The 10,821-nt window shown below is 48.0% G+C and overlaps 1 long non-coding RNA gene across 1 annotated transcript; it reads left to right on the forward strand.

Moving 5' to 3' along the window:
- The first annotated feature begins 4,600 nt into the window (after positions 1-4,600).
- LOC311605592 lies at positions 4,601-10,550 on the forward strand. Its single transcript, XR_014782021.1, has 2 exons — positions 4,601-5,812; positions 9,020-10,550. It is a non-coding gene; the product is annotated as an uncharacterized lncRNA (long non-coding RNA).
- Positions 10,551-10,821: the final 271 nt, after the last annotated feature.

Below are 10,821 nucleotides of genomic sequence, written 5' to 3' on the forward strand. Positions count from 1 at the left end.
GTCTTTTTCCACCACAAGCTCCAGTTGCTGGGGTGGCCTGCAGGAGCCTTTATGAAAAAAACCATCTCCCTTGCCAAATGTATGGCTCTTAAGGCAAGGTTCATCCCTTTGGGCAACGGAGGGTCCCATCTTCTCTTTTAGACACTTGGTTGCCTGTAACAGAGCAAACTCTGGGAGGAATGAGGGAGAGACAGAAGCTTCCCAACTCCCCCTGTAACCACAGAAGATCAGTTTCCATTTTGAAGTCACAGAGGGACAGAGCACAAAGGCTGGACGTTACAGAAATGAATTCTTTCTCGTCAGAGCTATTCAGAGACTGAAGCAGGTTTGCCAAGATGACAGAGAGCCGAGCTCATGGATTCCGATGATGAAACAGGAAACTCATTCACAAGCGTTTGGCACGCTGACCTCTAAGTTGATGGCTTGGCTAGAAATGGGTAACTGGCTTTTCCAAAAGTCTCTCTTTGTTAACTTCCAGGAGAATGACTGAATCTAAGAGTGAGACCAGTTGCTGCAGGTCTCAAGTTTGGGGAGTTTGGAACGGAGGGATTGGGCAACGAAAGGAATATCCCGGAAGTCCGTGGCAAAAGTCAGACTCTCCCGTTCGTTTCCTCATCCTTTCTCTGGCTTTTCTTTCTGTCAAAGCCTTGGAAGGTTTCTTTGATTGTGCTTAAGGGTACCTAAAGTGCAAACGGATCCCTCCCAGCAAAGTCCCACGTGAAAGGGGATTTAGATTTAGCCGTCAGTTTTCTAGAGGGACACACGAGGGCAGCAAAGGTTTAGGGAAAACGTCTGGTTCCTTGGCCACCACAAGTGCAAAACGTTTGGGAAAGGATTGGGGCGGGGGAGGGGGGCTTGTCTCGGGCTTGTTTATTTGACGGCCCTGAGATTGTTATTTGTATGCTCCAACAAGGGATTTTGACCTTCAGAAGTGTCCTTGCCACGGTTCAATCTGTTTCTAAATGTACCTCTGCTAACAAACGGTGAGAAGGACTCCTTAGAAATAGAAGTGTGGGTTGGTAAAAAGGAATTATCAGGACAGGGTGCTCGCTACCAAGCCTGGCGACCTGAGTTCAGTCCCTGAGACCCACGTGGTAGAAGGAGAAAACAGATTTCTGCAAGTTGCTCTCTGATCTTTACAAATGAACACGTGTACACAATAAATAAATAAATGACTAGATGTTAAAATAGAAGCCAGAAGCCTGTGTCCCTTTGAATGCTAATTTTGAATCACATCCTTATGTTTGGTGTGCTGTGGAGATTAAGAATCAAGAAACGGCGGGCGTGATGGTGCATGCCTTTAATCCTAGCACTTGGGAAGCAGAGGCAGGCGGATTGCTGTGAGTTCGAGGCCAGCCTGGTCTTCAAAGCGAGTCCAGGACAACCAAGGCTACACAGAGAGACCCTGTCTGGAAACAAACAAACAAACAAACAAAAACAAAAGGAGGAGGAGGAGGAGGAGGAGGAGGAGGAGGAGGAGGAGAAGAAGAAGAAGAAGGCAGGCAGATTGCTATGAGTTCCCGGTCTACAGAGCAAGTCCAGGACAGCCAGGGCTCTGTGTCATAGAGAAATCCTGTCTTGAAAAACAAAACAAAAGAAAACAAAAAGTCATGAAGCTTGGTGCTATCCTAACACTTTATTGTATGGATTTCCCCCCTTTTTTGATAGTTTTTTTAAAAAAGCTCATTTAATGATTTCATTTTTATTGTTGTTTCTTATCTAGCCCTAATAAGTCTCAAGCAAATCGTGACTATTGAATTTTCAACTATTTTTTTCTACTGTGTCATCTTGATTCCAAAAGGCAGAACAATGTCCTGACACAGTGGAATGTGGCTGTAGCTTCAGTTACTATAGTAGAAGGCTACTACTATAGGAGAATTGCTTTCAGGAAAGGGAGAAGGGGTGGGGACCAGACAGACTGAGGGGCTGGCACTGGTCATACCTTGAAGGCTGAAAGTGAACTCCTTGTTCTGCCTCTCTTCTGTGAGAAAGTAGCAGCTCTGTGTCTAGATTCTTTTTTTTTTTTTTTCCAATACAGGGTTTCTCTGTGTAGCCTTGGCAATGCTGGACTCACTTTGTAGACCAGGCTGGCCTCGAACTCACAGCGATCCTCCTGCCTCTGCCTCCCAAGTGCTGGGTAGATTCTTTTTTCAAGTATTTATTTTTATTCTTTGTGTGTTGGAGTCTGTTGCCTGCGTATATGTCTGCGACTGCGTGTATGTCTGTATACCCTGTGGATCCCTGGTAGCTCTTGGAGGGCAGACTAGGGCATCAGATCCTCTGGAACTGGAGTTACAGGTGGTTGTGAGCTGGCATTTTCGTGCTCAGAACTGAACCTGGCTCCTCTGCAAGAGCATCCAGTGTTTTGATTTGTGCCGTTTTCAAGACACGGTTTCTCTGTGTGTCCCTGGCTGTCCTGGAACTTATTCTGTAGGCCAGGCTGGCCTCCAGCTCAGAGATCCCACCTGCCTCTGCCTCCGGAGTGCTGGGATTGAGGGTGCGTACCCGGCTGGTCAAATGTTCTTAACCTCTGAGACATGGCTCCAGCCCCACAGTGTCCAGACTGTTTGAGGCACATTAAAGACACAGGCAGGTACAGGTCTGTATAATTAGGTGCCATTCATATTCTTGTTTTCTTTGCAGGGGAGGTTGAGCTCATCCCTGGAAAATATTCACACACACACACACACACACACACACACACACACACACACACACTCAACATTAAAGTGAAGCGCCTTTTCTCAAACTTCGGAGTTCTGCCCACTTCCTGTTCATGGTGAGCAATGGATACATAGCATCACTGGTCATTCAATCTTCTCAGCTTACAATCATTCATTAGTCAAAAGGTTCTTGCTGGGCGGTGGTGTCCACCTTTAATCCCAGCACCGGGCAGGCAGAGGCCAGTAGATCTCTGTGAGTTCCAGACCAGCCTGGTCCACAGAGTGAGTTCTAGGACAGCCAAGGCTACACAGGGAAACCCTGTCTCAAAAACAAAACAACGAAACGAAACAAAACAAAAATCTTATCAGATCTTTAATCCAAGACGCCCTTTGGTACACTAACTCCTTAGGAAATGTGTACAGAGAGGGCAGACCACCAGCCTGGACCTCTAGAGCTGAGCATTTCTACCGCTAATAATGTAAGTAGCTCTGGAATTGCTATATACAGGGTCAGTACATACATTTGTAGAGGGTCCAGTATAACCACACTTAAAGTTTCACAAGGGGCATTACGATAAAGGTCCAGAGGCTCCCAGAATCTAATTCTGGTGGCTTCTTCTTCAGGATAAAATGATGGAAAATGTACTGAATTCTGTCTCTTTGGGAGTCTTGAGCCAAGCCACTGTTTAACCTCAAACACCACAAGTCAAAATTTTCCCTATTGCATGCTGGCATCTCGACACACTGGGAGTTGCCAAAGCTGTAGAAAGCCTATTCGCTAGCCTCTCTTTCTAGTAGTAAAGCTAAAAAAACAAAAAGTATATATGTTAAAAAATAATGCTGGCATCATAGGATTTTTAAAAATTAAATATTTGAATGAAATAGGAATTCTTAAGCTGGTCTGTATTTTTTACATGCATGTACTTATAAATAAAAGGAGACAAGTTTAAGTCCACATTCTTCATGTAGCACACATACAAGTTTCATTCACATTTAAGTTTTTAAAAAATTAAAATAGAAGCTAAAAACAGCCAAATTCTGCCAAAAATCCTTGTTCAACTAAGTGTCACACACAACTTTGCCTTTAAAATTTCCCAAGGCAAATGGAAACCAGTTTTTCATAATTAGAAATAAACTATTTAGGCTGAAGACCACAATTATCCTAGTATCCTATAATTTGCGTATTTTACATAGCAATTTCCAAAGTCAGAAAGTGTGTATAAATTGTCAGGTTTGTGTATTTGTTTTCAATCACTCTGGGGCGGGGGAGGGGGAGCCGGCCTTTTCCTTCTTTTGAGTAGCACCCTTCAAAGGAAAATGGTGGAATTCTCACATTCCCAGCCTCGTGGCTGAAATGATCTAATTAAAAAGGTTACACAATTTACATTGGGAGCTTCAGAACCAGAGGGTTTAAGTTTGGGGACAGATGATGTCAGAGCGGTCTGTCAAAAATCCTCTAGCCTCCTCCCACCCCAGTGGCATGTATTTGATCTGGCTTTGTTAAAATGCCAATTTAAAATCTGAATAAAACTTACCATGTTGAAATAATGATAAAGAAAAATACAATGCTGTTTGAAGAAGGTCTCCCCAAAGTGCTAAAGCAGTGTTAAATACTGTTTTATGCTGGCTATGGTGACACACACCTTTAATCCCAGCACTTGAGAGGCAGAGGCAGGTGGATCACTGTGAGTTCAAGGCCAGCCTGGTCTACAAAGAGAGTCCAGGACAGCCAAGGCAGAGAGAGACCCTGTCTCAAAAAACAACAACAAAAATATATACTGTTTTATTTGGGGTTGGTGGCGAGAAGGAATGACCTATAAAAATATACAAATTACAAAACTCCACAGACTCTGAGAAGCCAGCTATATCTGAAAGCCAGAAATATCTGGCTTATTATTTTGTGATTGCCCATAGATAGTCTTACAAAGCCCCAGAAAACCTCCAAGCACTGGCAGCTGTCATTTATGCCACACTTTGAAAATAAGCAAGGCTCTGTTATTAAGAAATTTCCCAGCTAGGTGTTGGGGCCCAGTCCACCCGCACTTGGGAGGCAGAGGCAGACAGACCAGCCTGTTTACATAAATAGTTGCAGGGCAGCCATAGGTAGGAAGAGAGACCCTGCCTCCAAAAAAACAAGGCAAGAAGAAGAAGAGGAGGAGGAGGAGAAAAAGAAATAGAAAGAAAGTAAATAAATAAATAAATAATTGATGGGATGATGGTGATGGTCCACGACTTTAATCCCAGCACTCAGGCGAAGGCAGACCAATCTGAGTAGACCAGGGTCTACAAAGGTAGTTCTAAGACAGCGGAGGCTACACTGAGAAACCCTGTCTTGAAAAAACAAAACAGAAGCAGGGTGGTGGCTCATACCTTTAATCCCAGCACTTGGGAGGCAGAGGCAGATGGATCTCTGTTAGTTCAAAGCCAGCCTAATTTACAAAAGCGAGTCCAGGACAGCCAAGGCTACACAGAGAAACCCTGTCTTGGGGGCGGAGGGGTGGGAAAGCAAGTGTCTTCACTTTTTAAAATAAAATTCTTCAAATGAAACATTAAAAAAAAAAAAAGACAAGCCAGGGTATTTCCATATTAGAGTAACAACTTGGAAAGTGTCAAGCCACACCTGCAGCCAGTCTGTCATCACTCATTTTAAAGCGAACTAAAAGCAAACGCAATCTTATCCTGGCTTGTGCCGGACTCAGATTCCCCGCCACGTTCCACGCCGCTGCGGGAAAATGCGTGGAAAGACCTGGATAAAGGGATTTAAGACAGAGCTCTGGCAATAGCTCGGGTTTTGCATGGCAGAAAGTTTTGAGGCGTCCTTCCTAGACTTCCAGGAGACTTCTTTCAGTTTAGGAGACTCTCTGTCTCCATCAGCCTCTAAATTCCGAATGGGAAGGAGCCAGATCGGCTCCCCGCCCCCTGGCCCGGCAGGATTTGGCGCCACAGCGCGCAGCGGGGACCGTCCATCCCCAGGGGACGCCCTGTGCTCGGCGCCGCCCCCAGGATGGACTCTAGCCACCGGCCTTGGCTCCCCCCAGGAGCTGGGAGGATCAGAGTCCCTGGGACAGGGGCCTGGACATACAAATGTCCAGAAGCCCCCTGGTGTCCCTTTCGTGACGTCAGGAGGCGACGCCCACCTGTTTGCTCAGGTATGGTCCAATTCAGGCAAAGACACCGCAACTAGTGGCCAGACTCTTCTAGAGGCTTGGCTGAGCCACAGGGGCACTAGTCCTCCTGCAGATTAAGCTGGCGAAGGAGCAGCGGCCTCGGGCCACGAGCTGAGTGCAGAGCCCCCTAGGCTTGCAACTGTTGCCTTTAGGGCTGGCTGCGCCTGCCGCCCAACACAGCCTCTGCTGTCGGAAAAGGCATCCGAGCTCTTGGGTCCATGAGACCCAGCCTCCTTTATGCACAAATACAGAAAAATTGTCCCAGGAGAGGAAGGATGCGGGAGGGGGCGCTGCGACAGAGCGCGATAATGTCAACAAGCAGCCTAAAGAGTGGTTTTGGGCAGGGGGAGGGAAGGCGGGACAGGGGAAGGGGGGTGGGTAGGCAGGATGGAACGGAGAGAGGAATTTCCTTTCACCTAATTTAGGGGAAAGCTGAAGAGTAGCTGCAGATGGTAGACGTCAACCTCTGTGGCCACACTGGTTAGGAGCACAGGTTGCTTTTCCAAAGGACTCCAGGTCAGGTGCTCGCACCCTCTGGTATTGGGCTGCTCTCAATACCATGTAGCTCCAGGTCCAAGAGATCTTAAGCCTCCTTTTGGCTTCTGCAGGCATCTTCACACGACTCACACGTAAGAAAATAACAAAAATTTAAAAAACAAAAGCTTTAAAAAAATTGCTTCAGGTGCGTAGTAGCAGTCTGAGGGGGCAAGACAAGCAAAAGAGCTGGTTAAAATGTTGATCGGCAGACCCAGTTCCCACAATTTTCAGCAGAGTTATGTAAAGTGGCAGCTGAGAGTTTGTATAATTTAACAAATTCCCAGTTGATACCGACTTTCCCCTGCAAAGCTTGCAGGCTGGTGGTACCTGTTGTCTTGTTTTGTTTTTCTTCTTCAGCCCCGGGGGGGGGGGATCAAATCCAAGGCCTCCCGATGCTAGGCAAGTGTCGTGGAGTTAAATCCTCTTAAAATATTTTTGCTTCGTCCCTACCTGGAGACACTCTTATGTAATTCCACCAGAAAGCTGCTTGGGCATCAAAACTGGAAAACTCTCCAGGTGACCGACCTTGTTGTAGAGCAAAGCTGGAAAGCCGAAGCTTTTTAGTCATTCATTGCTCCCTGGAAAGCTTTTTAGCTGGAGAAGGGGCGGGGGTGGGGGGGCGGGGTCACCTTACCTTAGGCATTTAAAGATCCTGCTAATTCCCAAGTCCGTGAAAAACCACACTGTCCAGTCTGACAGAGCTCTTGCCCAAGTGGTCAAGCGTAGCGCCGACTCTGCTGACATGAGCTGTACGGGACTTGTTTCTTGAAGGCCTTCAACTAGTGTAGATGAGAATTCCACAGACTTTTCAGACTGAGGTGACAGACATGGGGACTCCCCAATTCAGGGTGGCTTGTATGCACAGAAGTTCAAATGTACACGGATGCTGGCCCTGCAATAAATATTGTTCATAGAATGGCCAGGGGTGGGGGGTGGGGGTGGCGAACTAGGGCAAAGTTTTGAATGCTCTGGTACAAACTCAAATGTTGTTAAAGGTGTGTAAAGTGATACCAAGACCAACAAAGAGCAGTCTAAAAGGAAGAATTCCTTCTTTTAATTTGTCATTGTCTTTGGTTGTTTTGAAATGCACTGGAGAGGTAGGCAGAGGCATCTGGGTGAAACCCTCCAGTCACAGGTGAGCTTGGCCACACAAAGCTCCTCTCACCCCATTTTAGACCTGGATAACTTGGGAAGAAGACTCCAAGGCTTGTGGGGGAAGGCGAGGATCTCTCCCAGTGTCTTAGGACAAACCCTTCCAGTTTTGCCTAGGCTCTGAGTGGGTGCTACCTGGCTCTATCTTAAACCTTCCCCGCCCCCCCCCCCCAGAACAAATTCAGGAGAATGTCCTCAGATGCAGGAGGCAAAAATCCACTAGCATCAGTCAGAAATTTCCAGAGTATCCTTGCCATTAAGGACGTTCACAGTTTCCAAGAATTCACACATTTCCCCCCTGCCCCCGCCCCCCACACCCATTTTCTCACCTATTTTGAAAAGCCTTAAGGGCAACTGAGGATTTGAGGAAAGTTAGTATTTGGAGTTAGGGAACAACAACAGGTGGTCTCATTCCAAAGAGCCGAGAGAGAGGGACTCTGCAGCTTGCTTGGCCTAGTCCTGGGTGCTGGCTGAGCTCTCCTGCCACACCCTTGCTCCAAAGCCCAGGGTACCCTGGTCTTTCTTGGCCTGTCAGGACAAGACATGATGGAACTCTCAGTGGCCAGGCGATTTACTCTTCAAGGAAGTTAGGGCAGTCTCCATTTCTTCTGTGCCTCTCACACCACACACCACACCACACCACACCACGCGCACACTCGGTTCTCTGGAGTTTCGCTCCTGGGCAGATCACTTTATGACAGGGTGTGACAAGTGGTGATTTTGTTCCTCTTTTGATGGCAGGATTGCTTTGTAAACAGAAGCACAAACTGGTTCCGATAGTGGTTCCGCACCAGTGCACCAGCAGCCCTGGCACAGCAGGGCGGCAGAGGCAACCGCTGCACCTGTCGCCCAGGGCAGAGAAAGGTCTGCACCCAGCGGTGGCGTGCTCTTCCAGCCTGCAGGGCACACTCCCAGCCACTGGGCCTTCCTTCCCTCTGGTGCACACCTAGGGCCTTTTGCCCAGGATGACTTTTTCTATTGGCACCTGGGAGCATCAATGTAGAGCAGCCCAGATGTCCTCCAGAGTCGCAGGTCCTCATTTCAGCAGCACCTTTCTCCTTAGGCAACTTTTCAAAGTGGTGTAGCTTCCTCCTCTTGTGGTTTCTTGGTAATCCTCTTCTTTCGCCTTAATCCTACTGGAGAGTCCAGAGGGCTTTAGGGTCCTGGAGACCTAGCCTCAGGCACAGTGGGAAAATGCCACTTACCGCGTCCCCCTACACACACACACACACACACACACACATACACACACACAATCACACACACACTTTCCAACCTCCCTTCCTGGTCTGGTCCCTAAGAACTGGTTTTCTACTCAAAGTTGAGTTTAGCTTTCTCTGGCCTAAGGACAGCCAGGAAGATAAGCCGCTGCTGCGAAAGAGGGCGGTGCTCACGATCTGCGCATTGGTTTCCCGACCCTCCAAAGGGGGAAAGGGAAGGGCACACAGGTCACCACACCTGTGACTCCAGAGTTAACCTGCTGTTCGGTCTTGGATCCAGGTTTCTCAAGTACTTTTTAAGGAACTTCAGGGACCAGCGCTGGACGTCCTGCAGCAGACGACAAATGAGAAGTGACAAGAAGAGTCGTGGTGGCCCCAGGGTGAAAGAAAATGAGGTGCGGAGAGAACTATGAACACAGTATTCCTTTTGAGGTTTGGGGGCCTGGTGACGCTAAAGGGCAGCTTCGAGAGATACGGATTCCTGCGTATCCATCTAATACTCCAGTCTTGGCAGGACTCCAACTCAGCTCTACCGACAGCTGGGGTTGCGTGTCATCTGTCCCGCGATCAATCTCCTTTACCCGGCCTTTCTGGGAGAGCGCTTTCTGGACGCGCACGGAAAGTTTGCGTTGTGGCGCTAACTCCTAGGGCCCTGTTAGCTGCGGAGCCTGCCTGCTGCGATACTGGGCACTGCAGCCTCTCTAGGAAGGCTGCCTTAAACCTGATGGGGAATGAAGGGGGGGGGCTGGGGGGGGGCGGTTCAGGTTCGGTCCTTCAATCTTGTCCTGGACACTGCGGGTGTTTGAGTCCCTCTGCGCCGGTAGAAGACAGATGAAAAGCAGGTACAGATATAAAAAGGCTGTGAGGCAGGAAGTTGGTGTCTTGGGGAAATGGAGTCAGCCAGAGTCTGGATGGACGGGGATTTGAGGAAGGAGTCCTGGGAGGGCTCTAGACAAACATCTCAACCTTGGTGGGTCTGTGGTGAGGAAAATGGAGCTGATCTCATCTTGACTTGAACTGGTTTTGGGTGCTGTGAATCCAAGTTGTGTTTGGAGAGGTAGGACTAAACCTTCAGCCTCTGAAGTGCTCACGTGATGGTGCTCTGACAGTCATGTGACTTGCGAAAGGGGTTTGCTCAGGTTCCCTTATTGAATTCTCACCAAATGTTCATTTTTAAGTGAGGAAACTGGGTTTCAGGTAGGTTCAGAATCTTCGCCCAAGACCACTCAGTCAGCAAATAAAATGGGCGGAACTGATGTGCACCCTGAAGTTTCACTGGGAAGCTTAATTCCAGCTCTTTTCTCTTTTCCGGTCTTCTTCCCTCCACCCTCCGGGTGTCTGATGAGAGATGCCCAAGACGTTCCTTCCCAAGGCCCAGGCTCTTTGATTTCTAATTCCCCTACCCGCTCTAAGCAGCGATTGACTTTGCACACACACCACCACTGACGACCTTGCTTGCCTCTTCCTGCATGCATCGCTTTGCTAGCCAAAAAAAAAAAAAAAAAAAAAAACCACTCAGGGTGGAGATGGCGCTCCTCACGCTCCACCCCAGCCCTGACACACGCCTGTTTCGTCTTTCAGGGCCAGGCCGGGCCCACTCAGGAGGCGCGCGGTGTTATGTTAGGGAAAGGCAGGGCTGAAGGGATCTGTAACCATTGCACATTTGTAAACGAGCACAGCGCCCCCCAAGGGAACCACAAGGAGCTGCAAACACTGCCTCCACGTGTGTCGTAGAGTGTGTGTGTGTATTTCACTAGCCCTCATTTCAACATCCTGTTTAAAAAAAAAAAAACAAGGGGGGTTAGTATAGACATTCATGAATTTGAAGCAGCGTTTAACTATTGTCGCTAAAGCAAAATAAAGGAAAAAACAACCCAAAAACCCCACCTACAAATAAACTCCAAACTAGTTGAGCAAGGTTTTAAGACAGGTCCAAGAAGGTTTCCAATCAAGTAGAAAAATCAGCACTGAGATGAAAGGCCAGCAGATTAAAGGACGATTAAAATGCTGAAGGGACTCCAAGGAAAGACACCAACACTCCTCCCCTTGACACTCAAATGGGGTGGACCATCTAGAGCAGCC

This window comes from Acomys minous, assembly GCF_964271855.1.
Source record: "Acomys minous genome assembly, chromosome: 9".
NCBI classification, from domain to species: domain Eukaryota; kingdom Metazoa; phylum Chordata; class Mammalia; order Rodentia; family Muridae; genus Acomys; species Acomys minous.